At 32.0% G+C, this 14,179-nt stretch overlaps 2 protein-coding genes across 5 annotated transcripts in view; both read right to left on the bottom strand.

Annotated features, from left to right (window-relative positions):
* LOC117788862 (neurocalcin homolog) overlaps positions 1 to 12,803 on the bottom strand; it is a 99,104-nt gene extending 86,301 nt beyond the window's left edge. For 2 of the 3 annotated variants that reach the window (XM_034627779.1, XM_034627778.1), the window contains exon 1: positions 12,713 to 12,801. The gene's annotated coding sequence lies outside the window, so the exon portion shown is untranslated. Of the gene's footprint in view, positions 1 to 12,712 lie in introns of all 3 variants that reach the window. The other variant, XM_034627780.1, reaches the window with a different exon arrangement.
* The window catches only part of LOC117788863 (neuronal calcium sensor 2), a 41,645-nt gene extending 28,823 nt beyond the window's left edge, over positions 1 to 12,822 (bottom strand). For both annotated transcript variants that reach the window (XM_034627785.1, XM_034627783.1), the window contains exon 1: positions 12,713 to 12,822. The gene's annotated coding sequence lies outside the window, so the exon portion shown is untranslated. The remainder of the gene's footprint in view (positions 1 to 12,712) is intronic.
* Between the last annotated feature and the right edge of the window lie 1,357 nt (positions 12,823 to 14,179).

The following is a 14,179-nucleotide window of genomic DNA, read 5'->3' as shown; positions in this document are numbered from 1 at the left end:
AAGGTAAGTTTGAGGGCTTTTAACTTTAAACCTACAGAAGCTACACATATGTCGAATATATCGTTGGAAAGGTAAGTTTGAGGGCTTTTAACTTTAAACTTTTTTCTTAAGTGCCCAGGTAAAATTTTACAGGCGAAAAAATGTTTTTTGTAATAATACCAGTGCTCCAGTAAATTTCGTTTTGAGTTGCAGAAATAGCCAGTGTTGCAATGTATGTGTTCTTTTTTTCTTTTTTATTAAAGAAAGAATTTTTTTTTTAATATGAAAGAAATTCAACAAATAAATTTACATATTTATATATTGACTGCAACAAGATAATTTTAATTTAATTGTCTATCTGCGCTGTTCATAATTTTTACTAACAATAATTAGATTACACTAGAGTTATTTTATAACATTTTTTAAAATGCAGCTTTTTTACCTGTTTTTAGAGGCGGGCATGCATTTGTCATAAATTTTCGAGAATGTCATGCCGATAATTAAAATCTTTATTTTGTCTTAAAGCTCATAAATATATCAACAATTCATTATTAAAAAAATTTTAATTTCAAACGGTTGTTTAAGAACAATCAATTGTTAACTTTTTTTTTTCGATTTTTGACTTTAAAATTCTAAAATTCTTGAAAAATCTGAGTTGTAGTTATAGCCTGTATTTGCATAGCTACCTTAATTTGCCGTCGATTAAGATATGATTCATTAAAATTTATGGAGAAACGGCGATTTAATAACATTTTATATCTAGGGATGTTTTTGTCGATATTGACGACTTCCTTGTTGAGCAATATTTACCTTTAGTATGAAAATGATTGTGTTTTTTTGAGGTTTCTTAACTAATTTTACAGAATATCAATTTTTTGTTGGCTTACACATTTTACATATCTCTACCAAATTTGGTTAAAACTTGTTTACTATTTAATGTAGCTGCCTTAGATTGATCGAAAATCCACCTTAAGTATGAAAAACTTTCTTATTTTCTAAGATATTACAACCAACCTCACAAATTGTATATTCTTTATTGTCTTATACAAGTACATCTTCACCCTTATTGGTTCAACTCTGTCCACTATATCAATAGGACCGATCGGTCTAAATCAAGTTTTAGTATAAAAAAACTTTTTTGTGTTTTGAGATATCTTAACTAAACTGATATGCAATTAAATTTATCTTATGCATCCTGACCAAAGTGGGTATAAATAGATCTACTATATCATATTGCTGCCAATGTTTGGTATGAAAGCTTTTGTTGTTTTTTAAGGTACCCCAATCATATAAATAAATTGTGTATCTTTAGCAAATTTGGTTGAAATCGGACCACTATATCATATAGCTGCCATAGGAACGATCGGTCTAATTAATGTAGCTATGCAAATACAGTTTTAAAACAGATTTCATATTTTTTTCAAGTTTTCCTGAAGTTTTAAAGTAATAAAATCGTCAAAAAAATATTTAAAAAAATACCATCATTTTCTTAATTCAAAAATTGATTGCTCTTAAACTTCTGGTTTAAATATTAGACTGTGTATGATTGAATTACAGATAAAGTTATAAGCTTTCAGAAAAAGTAAAGCTTTTGAAAATAGGTTTGGGCATTCTGGGCAGTAATAATGACAAATCTGGGCGCACCTCTTAAAACCAAAAATAAAAGCTAAATTAAAAATATTTTTAAATAAGCCTCACCATAGAAAAAAACATGTTTTTTGTCATATGGGTCCCCATATCTATCCAAAAAAGTGGGTTTGGTTTAGTTCAGATTTGAGCTGTTGCCTAGTGTTTTTAGCTGTTTTCAGCACCTTTATTTTTTTCAACGGCGTTGGCAGAATAATATATTCGGGCCTGTTCCGAATCCCGAAGTGGAATTGCCGCAAATCGAGTTGATTGCTGTTCCGAATTCCGCAAATCGACAAGAATTTTCGTTCTCAAAACGTGTGCTGTTGAGCGAGCGGAATCAAGAGTAAATGCTTTATAAAGCATTAAAATAATTCCCTAAAACAATAAACTGAAAATTCAAATAACCACATTTTCAGAATCGTGTAACATTACTACTTCAACTGTTTAAAGTGGAAGTATATTTTAAAAGTATTTTTTTATAAACATCTATTAAAAATTGCATACAAAACAAAACCGAGCGGCAATGACTAAACCGAGCTGTTCTGAATTCCGCTTTACTTTTTGCTATCGATACTAACTCTAAAAATCGACAGCTGCAAGAGTTAGTTTTTAAATAAAATTCGAGCAACGAAATTTTAGTCTAATTCAACTTCTATGTGCTATATTTAACACGAAATATTTAAAATTAATTTTCAAAAATAGTTTTAAATAATTCTAATCGTATTTAAGAGGAAAATTTAAGATTGAATCTTTTTATTTTTGAGATCGGTCGGAATTGGAAACAGCAAATAGTAAAACGTTCGTTTTCGTTTCGTTTTTACTTTTTCAAAACGTTCTTAATATATAAAGCTGTTTGTCCTGATTGACTGACTGATATTCATGCAGCACAGGCCGAGGATGAAGAAATTTTGGCACACCATAGCTGAGTAATTTTCATAGTGCAATAAGACTGCTTTTTGTGAAATTCACACTGGAAGGAGGTCAAATTCGTTTTCAAATTTCACACACACACGCGCACACACATAAATTTATTAAATAAATAAGTTTATACTGATGCTTGTTGTGTGGTTAAGAATTATTGGTATAACAGTTATGTCCACGAGGCACTATTAATAAATATTTAAAAAAAATAATAATTTAGAATAGGATGACAATGGAAAAAAATGAAAAGGAAAATAAATTAAAAAATGTATACTAGAAATTATTCTGTTTTAAATTAAAAGCTTGGCAATAACACTTTCATTAGTGAAATAGCGGTGTAAGAATTTTGTAAAATCAACTTTTAAAAAGAGATAAGAGAAGAAACCCTTTATTATTGCAAGTAAGTTTTAAGAAACATTAAAAAATCTATACGTTCTTTGTCAAACGGAACCAGCCTCTGCCCAAATTGACGTGGATGGATTTTAATGATATTGGTCTTAAAATTTTCGTTATTGATCGCTTTTTCGAAAGCCGATAAGCACTTTTTGAAATTTCAATGGCGTCTCAAAAACACGAAAAACTGATGTTCCCATATTGAAAAAATTGTAAAAATTCGACAAAATCATAAATTCATCGTGAGATTTTTTGGTACATTTATAAAATCTTCCAAAAAAAATCCTCTTCACGAAAGCCTAGATGCCCTAAAATTTCTGATATCAAATTTTGTGACGAACGATATTCAATTAAATATATAAATTAAATAAAAATTTTAATAAGGGCTATAAATAAGAATAGCTCGCAATCGGCACAGTAAAATAAGTATTTTTAAAAAGAATGGGAACTGAAGAGGTTTTAATTCCGCTAAACTAGCGGTTTTTCAAAAACTCGTTTTAGACTTTTAAATAGCAACAAATTCCTATCATAAAATCTAAGCGCTTTGATGCAAACAGACAAACAACCAGGCAAGCAAACAAACTAGCTTTTCATTTCATTTTGGAAAGCCCACTAAAAATTTAAAATTTTATTATCTTTTGATCGGATTTGGGTGATCAAGGTATTAATCAAGGCGTATTTTTTAAAAGAATTTTGAAAAAATTTAAAAAATATTAGGAAAAGGACCCAACGGCTCCATTAGCTGCAATCCACTTACACCCCCTTATCTCATACACCAGGTGAGTTGACAAAAGTTTTTGTATGCCATTTTGTTAGTTAGGACTTAACCTTAATCGGTATATAACTTGATCTGATCGGACAGTCGTAGCAAATTTTCCATACTATCTGTATATATTGCTAGTCGCCTTTTGCACCCTTCGAAACGTTATAACGTTGTGGTGATCAAGGTGGTTAAAGCCAGGCATTCGGCAGAGAGAGCTCAATCACACAAAAAAACAAAACCTCCACACGAGGTAAAAGTCAAGTGACGAAAGCTTAATCCAGCACCAAAATTTCTGATATCCAATTTTGTGACGAACAAAATAAAGTTTAATATAGCAATTTTAAATATAAATTAATAAAAATAAATCCAGAAAATTGGTTTTCTGCACTGTGCGCAAAAAGGGTGAGTTACCACGAACATTAAAATTATGATCATGTGTGATATCAGAAATTTATGCAATTGCTCTTGTTTTTGACATTGTAACTTAATCATTAATGCAGACAGATAGTAAAATATGTAAATTTTTTTTTTAATTTCTTTCATATTTAAAAAAAATTTGTTTCTTTAATAATAAAGAAAAAAGAGCACAAATTTAATATGCATTGCAGAAAAGCACAGCTAAATAAATTCATTTAAACTAGTTTAAGCCCGCAGTGATTGGAAGAGAACTACAGCAGAAAGTCGTCGCAGCAGATTATTGATATTAATTTAAAATTAAATTCGTTACATATACTGGGTAGGCCATTTAAAGCTGACCCGTGTAATTTTTAAACAAAAACAATGGTTTCAATAATATGAATGGCATGTCCTGCTGATCCAAGAAGTTATCCATGTCATGTTAGCTATGAGTGGCGATAACTGGATGTCGTTGGAATCTCCTCAATACTGGCTCGTCCGGTTTCAATGATTATATTGGAGCGTCTTATTCGTTGTCCAGATGCATGACTGACATTACAAAGATTACCGGTGCGTATAAACCCTTAATTGTGCTCTTAACTGGAACACTATATTTTTTTGCGAAACGCATGTTGAGTAAACAAAATAAATAGGTATTTTTTAATGTACAGCTGAATAATTTCGGCGCGTTGTTTGGAGTGTAATGTTTCATGCCATAAATTGCCTTCGAGCGACGTCGGTCGGTCAGTGCAGTCAAAAGTTATAGCGTATTTACATGGGCCAGCTTTTAATGGCCTACCCTGTATATTGAATTAATCGGCCATCAGGGATATATTAAATCATCAATATTAAAAACTGAATTTAATTAAATTTGAAGTCGGAATTTCCATTCTACTGTGCTAATTTATTTGAAAATTGCTTAAATAAGTAACTTAAATTTGTTTTCGGAAGAAAATTTCACAATTTGTTTTGGGTCGTTTCTGCGGAAATGCCCATATATTCTAAAAACTTCAAAGTAAATTTTGACAGCAAACAATAATAAATTTTTTTAAATATACAAGGGTCGGCTTTCAAAGTTCAAAAAATAAGTAAAAGGATATATTGTGTTCTTGCAAATGTATGAACCAAGGAGAACGAGGCATCTTTGACCCTTTAATGTGTGTCTGTTCGTCTGTATGATCAAAAGAATCCCGGAGACCATCAAAAATAGATCAACCAAATTTGGCACACAGATTTCTGTATAGCCCACGCAGATCGTTTGCTTAAAATTGTTATCAAGATTACGCAGCAAGATCCTACAAGTAGAACGGCAATAATAGCTAGCCAAAGCTATTAATATTTATGGTAATACAAGCACCCAAAAGTATGAAGTTGCTTTTATTAGATAGTAATTTCTATAAAGTAATTTTATATATATTAAAATAAGTAACGGGTACTATATGGTCGGGATCGCGAGCCTTTCCGACTAGTTTTTTATTTCAAAAATTATCAGCAAAAATTATTTATTGTTCGATGTAGCCACTAAAACCGCGAATTATAGTTTCGAATTTGTTCGGAAAAACTTTACACGCAGCAGTAATGTGGTCTGACAGCAGTGTTGCCAGATATTGTGGGCCAAAACTGCTAAATTAAAAACAAATTGTTAAAAACAAAAATATAATACGTAAATTAAATGTATCGATTTTTTTTTATTTATTTTATTCCAACAACAACTATATTATTGACCATATCGATGCATCCTCGACAATATCTAAATATTTTTTGGGTTCTGAAATCCGACAACTTTGTTCAAAAATACCTCTGCCCAAAACTTTGTGCTTGTGAAATAGTTCTTCCATTTGACAAAATGGTTTTACCATAGCATTTCATTAAATTTTTCAGCTTCCCCTGCTCGCTTTGCTCGCCAACCCCCGCCTCGCTTCACTCGCGGTACCACAGTCGAGCATACTCGACTGTCGGAGACCCCGTTCTTACTATGGAAAAAGCAAAGACTGCTAAAAATTCAAAAATATTTTTCTCACTTGACGCTGTTGCAGAGCGTTGTATTACATTTTTGACTACTTGTTTCAATGACAACTATATGATATAGTCAACCGATTTGAACCAACTTCCGACAGGATATTTAAGACTAACTTAAATGCATATTTAATAAGTTTGGTTATGATATATTATAAATCAAAAAAGTTTATCATACTAAGACTTGATTTTCGCCCGATTGGTCCTATGACAGCTATATTATATAAGGGTCCCATTTGAACCAACTTCGGTTAGGATGTATGAGACTAATTTAAAAGCATGTTCTATAAATTTGGTTATGATATCTCATAAAACAAAAAAGGTTTTCATACTAAGACTTGATTTCCGCCTGATCGGTCCAATGTCAGCTATATGATTTAGGGGTACGATTTTGCACCAACTTCGGTCATGAATAAAAAGAATAACTTAATTCGATATAAAATTTTCTATGTCGATTTGTAGGCGGTAAAGGGCGCGTGGCCAAATTTTGAAAAAAAAACTAGATCTGTTTGCAATACAGAGGAACCTACATACCAAGTTTGGTGTCTCTAGCTCTTATCGTCTCTGAGATCTAGACTCTCATACAGACAGACGTACATTGCTATATCGACTTGGCTATTGATGCTGATCAAGAATATATATACCTTATAGCGTCTGTCATGCCTCCTTCTGCCTGTTACGCACATATTCGTTAAAACAAACCCAACAGACCCATGTACTTTTATTAAGTACGGGGTCTAAAAAGTAAAAATGGCCGTAGCTAAATCATTTTTTTTAATTTCTAGATTTATAGCTAATAGCAGTTCAACAATTTTTGTAGCTTTTGCTATAAAAAAAATGCTAAGTCTCGCAATAAAGTAGTTGACACTTTTGCCTCCAGAATGGACCATATGGAAATATCCACTGTGAATAAATCTGGAGAATTTGGCGGCCATTCCTGCGAGGAACTAGAGCTGAGAACGTTGTCTTGTGAAAATTGTTGGGTTTGTCTGACTTTATGAGATGGTGCCGAGTCTTGTTGAAATGTCCAAAGGGTAACACCAAACTGTTTACGTGCCCAAGAAAGCAAAGATATTTTCAGCGTAGAAATGTTGGTTTACCTTTACGACCCGTTTGATGAAAACCGCAGAGAACCTTGTCTTAATTGTCGTTTGATTAGTCTTGTTACCATACATGGTCGTTCTGCTTTCTTTACAAATTGCTGAACTGTAAAAATTTGTTCATCAGAAAATGCAATATTTTCAAGCTCGCTAGTAACGTGCAAGTGTCTTAACACTTTTGCTCTTTCTAAGCAAACTTTCTTATGTGCAGGTGTTAGATCTTGGACTTTTTGTATTTTTTAGTGCTTCAATCGTATGCAACCCATGCTACGAGCAGACACCTTGAGTATTTTTCGCCAATTGAACTGATTACTGATCAATCACAAATAAAGGAGCGATTACTGATTGAATTTTCTGCTGAATGCACTCACTGTGATGGCCTCTGACGTTGTACGATGCCCGAAGTGCTTACATTAAAGTCTCTCCTTTGGCTTGTCATAACTGTTGGACGCACAATTTGTGCGACGATAATGTGACTTTTGACATGTATCATTAAGTATCACAAAATAGAGTCACATTGTGATACAGTGAAAATCTTACAGAACAGTTCTGTACCAATTTTTGGTTACCAAGGTATATATAAAATTTTTAGACAAAACAGAACAAAATAAATCGAATCACATAATTCCCTTTTGTGTCCATTTTTTTAATGGGCACAGGGTATAATAAAGCACACAGCTCTCACTGAGCTGAACTCTTATCTTTAACTTGTCAATAATGTTTGGCAAAAAGGGTCTTTATTTATTGTGTGCGAGAAAAAGATATGAATAGTGCGTTTAATTTTATTATATGATACACAGAGAAACGACAAAATTAAATCATTGTATTGAAGTATATAAACATATTTTCATTCGGAATTTAGCTTCACAATTAATAAAGAGTTTATGTTTATGAATATCAAATTGCAAGTAAAGCCCAATTGAACCGGGTTTTTCTGAAACTTAAAAGGTTAACCGTTTTGTGCGATCTCTTTTTTTATGCATACATCAGTTTCAGCTTCCACTTACCGAAGTGAACGATCAAATTATATACTTTAGACCAGAACGCTGGAATGCCACTATGGCATATATGACATGATGGTCTGATCAAAAAATAAAAACAAACTTAATATGTTCCTGTTATCCAGGATGCTATGTACTAAGAGTTAAGTCTCTAGCTCTTATAGTTTCTGATATCTACGCGATTACTGCAATCTATCAATTTTTTAAAAATGTTCTAGAAATTCAATTGTACGCCTAAAAATAACTTTCCAACGATATATAGAACATATCTATAGCTGTTGTGTGCCAATTTTTCCGAATTTTTAGCGTTTTCTACCAATTGTGTATAGAACAGCTGTAAACAGCTGATCGGCGAATCCATATCTAAAATACACTTGGCCCTCGCTTAACACGGGCCAAAATTGGCATCAGTAAAAATTTTTCTCTTTTATTAATATTTGGTCGGTTTTTATTAAAGTTTCATACATTTGTTCACAATTAACCAAACGTTACTAAGTATATGCCTTAAATATATGTATAACATTCATATTTTTAAAATTAAAAGTTGGTATTAAATTAAAAAAGTTACCTCATATAAATAATTAAGAGGTTAAACTTTTTAAGAACTCAAAAATATTAAAAAGTAAAAGATCATATGTTTCCACTTATATCAAATTTGAATTGCATTTGGTGGCATTTATAGTTTAAGCCGTTTCGTTTCAACATGTTTTCTTTTTTGAATCTCCTTAATAAAAAAATCGTGTAAGAACGAGGTTTTCAGTGTGTTAAAAGGGCGATGGGAGCAAATTTGAAACCGTGTAAGACCGAATTCGTGCTAAAAGAGTCCGTGTTAAGCGAGGGCAAAGTGTATACACGGTTGCCACACTTGGAGTTTTTGCGCCAAAACTGGCTATTTTTTCCCGTTGGCGCAATGGCACTATTTTATTGGAGTTGGCTCTCTTTTAGTTTAATCAAGAGATTCTTGAAAACTATTAAGAATGTAATTTAGATCTAAACTTTTTCGCTACCAACAATATAAATGTACACCCAGCGACAAAAAAAAAAGCCGCACTCTGGCATTTCATGAATTTTTGCATTGTCTCGTCAAAGGACCCCTCAAATGTTATTCTATTCGCCTACTTTTTGTCAATTAATCAATTTCTAACAAAATCACATACGGCTTTTATTCATATCTCACATACATAATTAGAAACAAAAGATTTTTTGAAATGAAACTTTTTAAACGATTCTTTAGAAATTTTACCAGTTGAAAGAAAAAAATAAATAATAATAAAATAATGTTTTTTTTTTCATACAAATAAATTTTTTTCCAATGATTTACAATATTTACTACAGATTAATGACAAAAACAATTGCATTCGATATTTTTTTTAAATTAACAATTATTTAATATTTTGTGGTTCCGCCCATGGCTTTAATTACACATTTGACCCTATTGGGCATTGAATCGTATAAAGCCTTCAGATATTTCTCATTTATATCCTCAAACCATACCTTTTCTATAGTTTCCACCATAGTTTTTGGCATCCGTTTTCCTATTTTCGCGCTCATAAAACCCCAGACATTCTCTATGGGATTCAGGTCAGGACTGTTACATGGCCAATCTAAGGTCTTATTACCCAAATTCTCCTTCAAAATGGTTGTCTGTCATTTAAGAAGTCAAAATTAAAAAAATTATTAAAACAACATAGAGTCAAAAAATCACTTACAGAGCGCGCCCAATGACACGGTGCAGAATCGTCCTGAAATATGGGTTCGTGTTCCCTCTCAGTAACGGATCCAACTCAAGTCCACCGAGAATAATTTCTTCATACTTTTTTGCATTCACCATTCCCTGAAGCGTTAAAGGCGATTCAGTTCAATAATTGGATATGCATCCCCAAACCATAATATAAGGCGAATGATTTACAGTGGCAATGCAGCACTTTTCCGAATATCGTTCTTCTGTTCTACGTTGAACTGTGCGGGAGCCAGCGGGTCCAATAAGGTTGAATTTGGATTCATCCGAGAATATGATTCGTGACCACTAAGATTCACCCCAATTTTGATAATCCTTCGCCCAATTTAAGCGAGCATTCTTCATTCGAATCTTTAGAAGTGGCTTTTTGGCAGGTGTCCTTGTCTTAACCCCAATACCTCGATCTTCCCTTACACTTGTGCATTTTTTTCTGCCTGATCCTTCCTTCCGCTCCAATTCTCCAGTCTCACGAAATTTGTTCAACAATAGTCTCACTTTCATTGAAGTTAGTTTTATCTGCTATTTTACAAATTGACATGTTTTGTTCAGCACATGCACATTTTTGCTAGCCATAATTTCTAAAGAGCTCTAAGAAAAAGTTCAGCAAAATGTGCTTTTAGCAACTGAGACACAGAAGAAAACAATCAGGGCAACTCCCAAAAATTAAAATTATACAAATAGAATAACTTTTGGGGAAACCCTGAGGTAGAGAATGCAAAAATTAAAGAAATGGCAGAGTGCGGTTTTTTTTTTTTGTCGCTGGGTCCATTTTACTGAAATTCTCATTGTTAATGTTACTTAATTAAATATAAATCTATTTTACCATTGTACTTAAATTCTCGGTAATTATCTATAATACGGTTCTTATCTCAAACAAAAAAAAAAAAACCACAAATAGGGGGTGATTTATGATGAATTTATCAGTAAAAATTAGATTGGGGACTCACTTGGTTTATTTTTAAAAAAATCTTTGAAATTTTCATCCAAAACTAAATTTTGCATGGTTGTATTGTGCAATTTGTCACTACTTTGTCCGTTTACCAACACTACTTTTGTAAGCGAATCTGGTTAAGTACCTAATTTTGACGCGCCCGATTTATAGCCGTTTACCAGCACTACTTCGTACTGGTGTTTAAATGTTGCCGTAACTTTAAATTGAAAAATATTTAACAAGTGAACCGCATATTTCTTTTTAAAATATATCATCTGCAGCTTCTGCGTCGTCAGCGTCAAAATCGTCATTATCGTCTCCCCATGAGGATGTGAAATATATGGGCCGTAAGCAAAATTTATTTTAAAAAAAATCGCGGGATTGTTTTTTTTTTAATTGTTGCCTGCGGCGCTTTTTTCACCTTAACAACTCACCTCATCTAAATGGACCTATTCATTTATGACCAGCTCTTTGGAAGGGTTGTAAAGCCTTCCAATGGCCATAATCCCCTCATGGATCCTATCCGTGACATCTTTAAGCTTCAACTTTTCACTGAGTATTACGTTGTGACTCCGCAAGAAGTCTAGCAACTAACTTTCACTGAGTCTAAGAAACTCTCTCTCACAACCTGTGCACGACATTTTATAAAAATTAAAGCTTTCTGCACGATTCCGTTATATATAGTGTTGGAAAACGGCTAGAAATCAAAATTAGGTATTTACCCAAATTCGCTTACAAAAGTAGTGTTGGTAAACGGGCAAAGTAGTGAAAAATTGGACAATACAACCATGCATAATTTAATTTTGTATGAAAATTTCAAAGATTTTTTAAAAATAAACCGAGTGAGTCCCCAATCTAATTTTTACTGATAAATCATCACCTATTTGTGGTTTTTTTTTTTTTTTTGAGATAAGAACCGTATTATAGATATTTACTGATGTTACTAATGTTATTGTTGATTTTAAAAAATGTGCTTTTTGATATTATTTTAATTTGAATATATTGTGTTAAAAAAAATTCCGTTATGCAAATAATTAGGTTGTTTCATAAGAATTGGGTAGTTTTATTGAAATTGGGTCTTTTTTTTAGTGAAATTGGCTCTTTTTCGTGAAGTTTGCTCTTTTTAAACATTTTTTTGGCGCTTTTTTATTTTGTTAAGTGGCAACCGTGAGTGTATAATCAAATCTGAATCTGTTTATGAAATACCCTAACTAGAATGCCAAATTTTCCTTTAGACATATGTTTTTAAAGTATTATCGAAATTTTTTGTTAAATTTTCTCGACTTAAGACTAACTAGTTGTTTTGTCTACGAATTTAATTTCTTTTTATCTTAAGCGCTAAAATCAGGTGTCAAAGAACTCGACAGGTACAAGACACATATAATATGTAAACACCGTGACTTTCGTCCTGATTTAAAATATTTGCATATTATTTATAGTATCATAGACCCCTTCTACTTTCACTTATATCTAGCACACTTGCACTTTATAAGACCATGCAGCACACAATTTGCACACAGCTTAAGAATATTAGAATAATAATAATATATTATAATAATGTATTCGTATGTATGTTGTATGTACATATGAACATGTGCATAATTATGTGAATGCATATGTTATTATGAAAACATTCACTTGGAGATATGTATAGTAAACAAGGCAATATTTTTATGTAAAAATATGAACATACAGATACACACATGTATTTACCCACACTCTGAATATATGTACATACATATGTATTTAGGAATATGAAAACAAAACTACCATCAAATAAACAGACTTCATTGGCATGCTTATTCTCATATACGAATAGACACATATTCAAATTATAGTTCCTACCTGAAAACTTTAAACACTGTCCATAAGATTATTGGCGTACTTTAAATGAAAGCGGTTTTATAATTCATTTAAAAGCGCAATAATCCCTCGAGCAAAACACAATCAATACAATCATATGGGGTTACTTTTGGGATATTTATCATCGATATATCGATATAAGCAAAAATATTTCCGATGTGTTACAAATTAATTCAGTTTCGTTTGGTTAAAATTGGTTAAAATTTTGTGACGATATACTTAAGAATTTACACGTTCTGGAAACAAATCCAGTTTATTTTATTTTATTTTGTTTATTACATTATATTTAACTCGGACTGGTCGTACTTAACTATTTGGGGTATTCCTAAAACAGATATGGATTTGGTTTTGATTTGGTTAAGCAACTCTGAATCAGTTTCAGGAACAACCCATTTTGTACAATGATTTGATTTTGATTTCATGAATTTAAAAAAAGGCGCAAAAGCACAACATGGCAAAAGAAACTGTGAAAACTATTTTTCTAAGACTTTTTAATTATAAAAATAGTATAAGTAGATCGATACTATTTATTTATCAGATTTACACTGAAACCACACTATGCAATCAATTTAAACTAATTTCTTCTAACACCAACCAAAGCTGATTTGTCAGAGTGACCATACACCATTTTGATGCATGGTCAAATCTATGCAAGTATTAGGTAAATATTTTTTTAATATTAGGTGCTGTGTCACACTGTTTTAGTTGTGTTCCACAAACACAAGAAATAATTAGCAATTTCTGACAGGGATTTTTATTTTGCTAGAGACAGGCCTTTTAAGATTAAATTTTTGGTAATAGTCCATTAAGCTGGGCCAACTCTAAACAAAAAAAAAAACGCAAAATAGAAGCCGATTTATCATGAATTTAGTAAAAATTTGTTTAGAACTCAACTAGTTCATTTTTGTTGTTAATCTTTGAAGTTTCCATACAAAATTGCCTTTTTTATAGTTGCTTTGTGCAACTTGTCGCTTTACAGCTCGTTTACCAGCACTGATTTTATAAACTAACTCCTAGGGGGATTGGGGAACGTAAATAGTGGACTGTAGAAAACAATTTTTTTAAATCGCGTGATTTTTTTAACAACATTTTTGCCTGCGGCGCTTAATTCTCCCGGTTGCACACACACTTCATGAACATAAAAATCTTATAAATCCTTCTCCAGTGGTCCTCGAAATTCTTTGGAATTGGTACTTGGCCAAATATCCAATATAATGATCTTTTTTCATTATACTTGTGGGATTCCTGAAACAGATTCGGATGTGGTTTCGATTTCGTTTAAGCAAATCTTAGTCAGTTTCAGGAACGACCCTTTTTGAACACTGATTTGATTTTGATTTCGAGAGTTTAAAGAAAAGCCGCGAAAACATAATTGAAATTGAATAATTAAATGAAAGTGTGAAAACTGTTTTTCTTAGTCGTTTTATTAATAGTTTACTTGCAGAATAG

Source organism: Drosophila innubila (assembly GCF_004354385.1).
Source record: "Drosophila innubila isolate TH190305 chromosome 3L unlocalized genomic scaffold, UK_Dinn_1.0 0_D_3L, whole genome shotgun sequence".
Classification (NCBI taxonomy): domain Eukaryota; kingdom Metazoa; phylum Arthropoda; class Insecta; order Diptera; family Drosophilidae; genus Drosophila; species Drosophila innubila.
The sequence above is the reverse complement of the archived record's forward strand: the minus strand, read 5'-3'. Positions and strand labels throughout refer to the sequence as shown.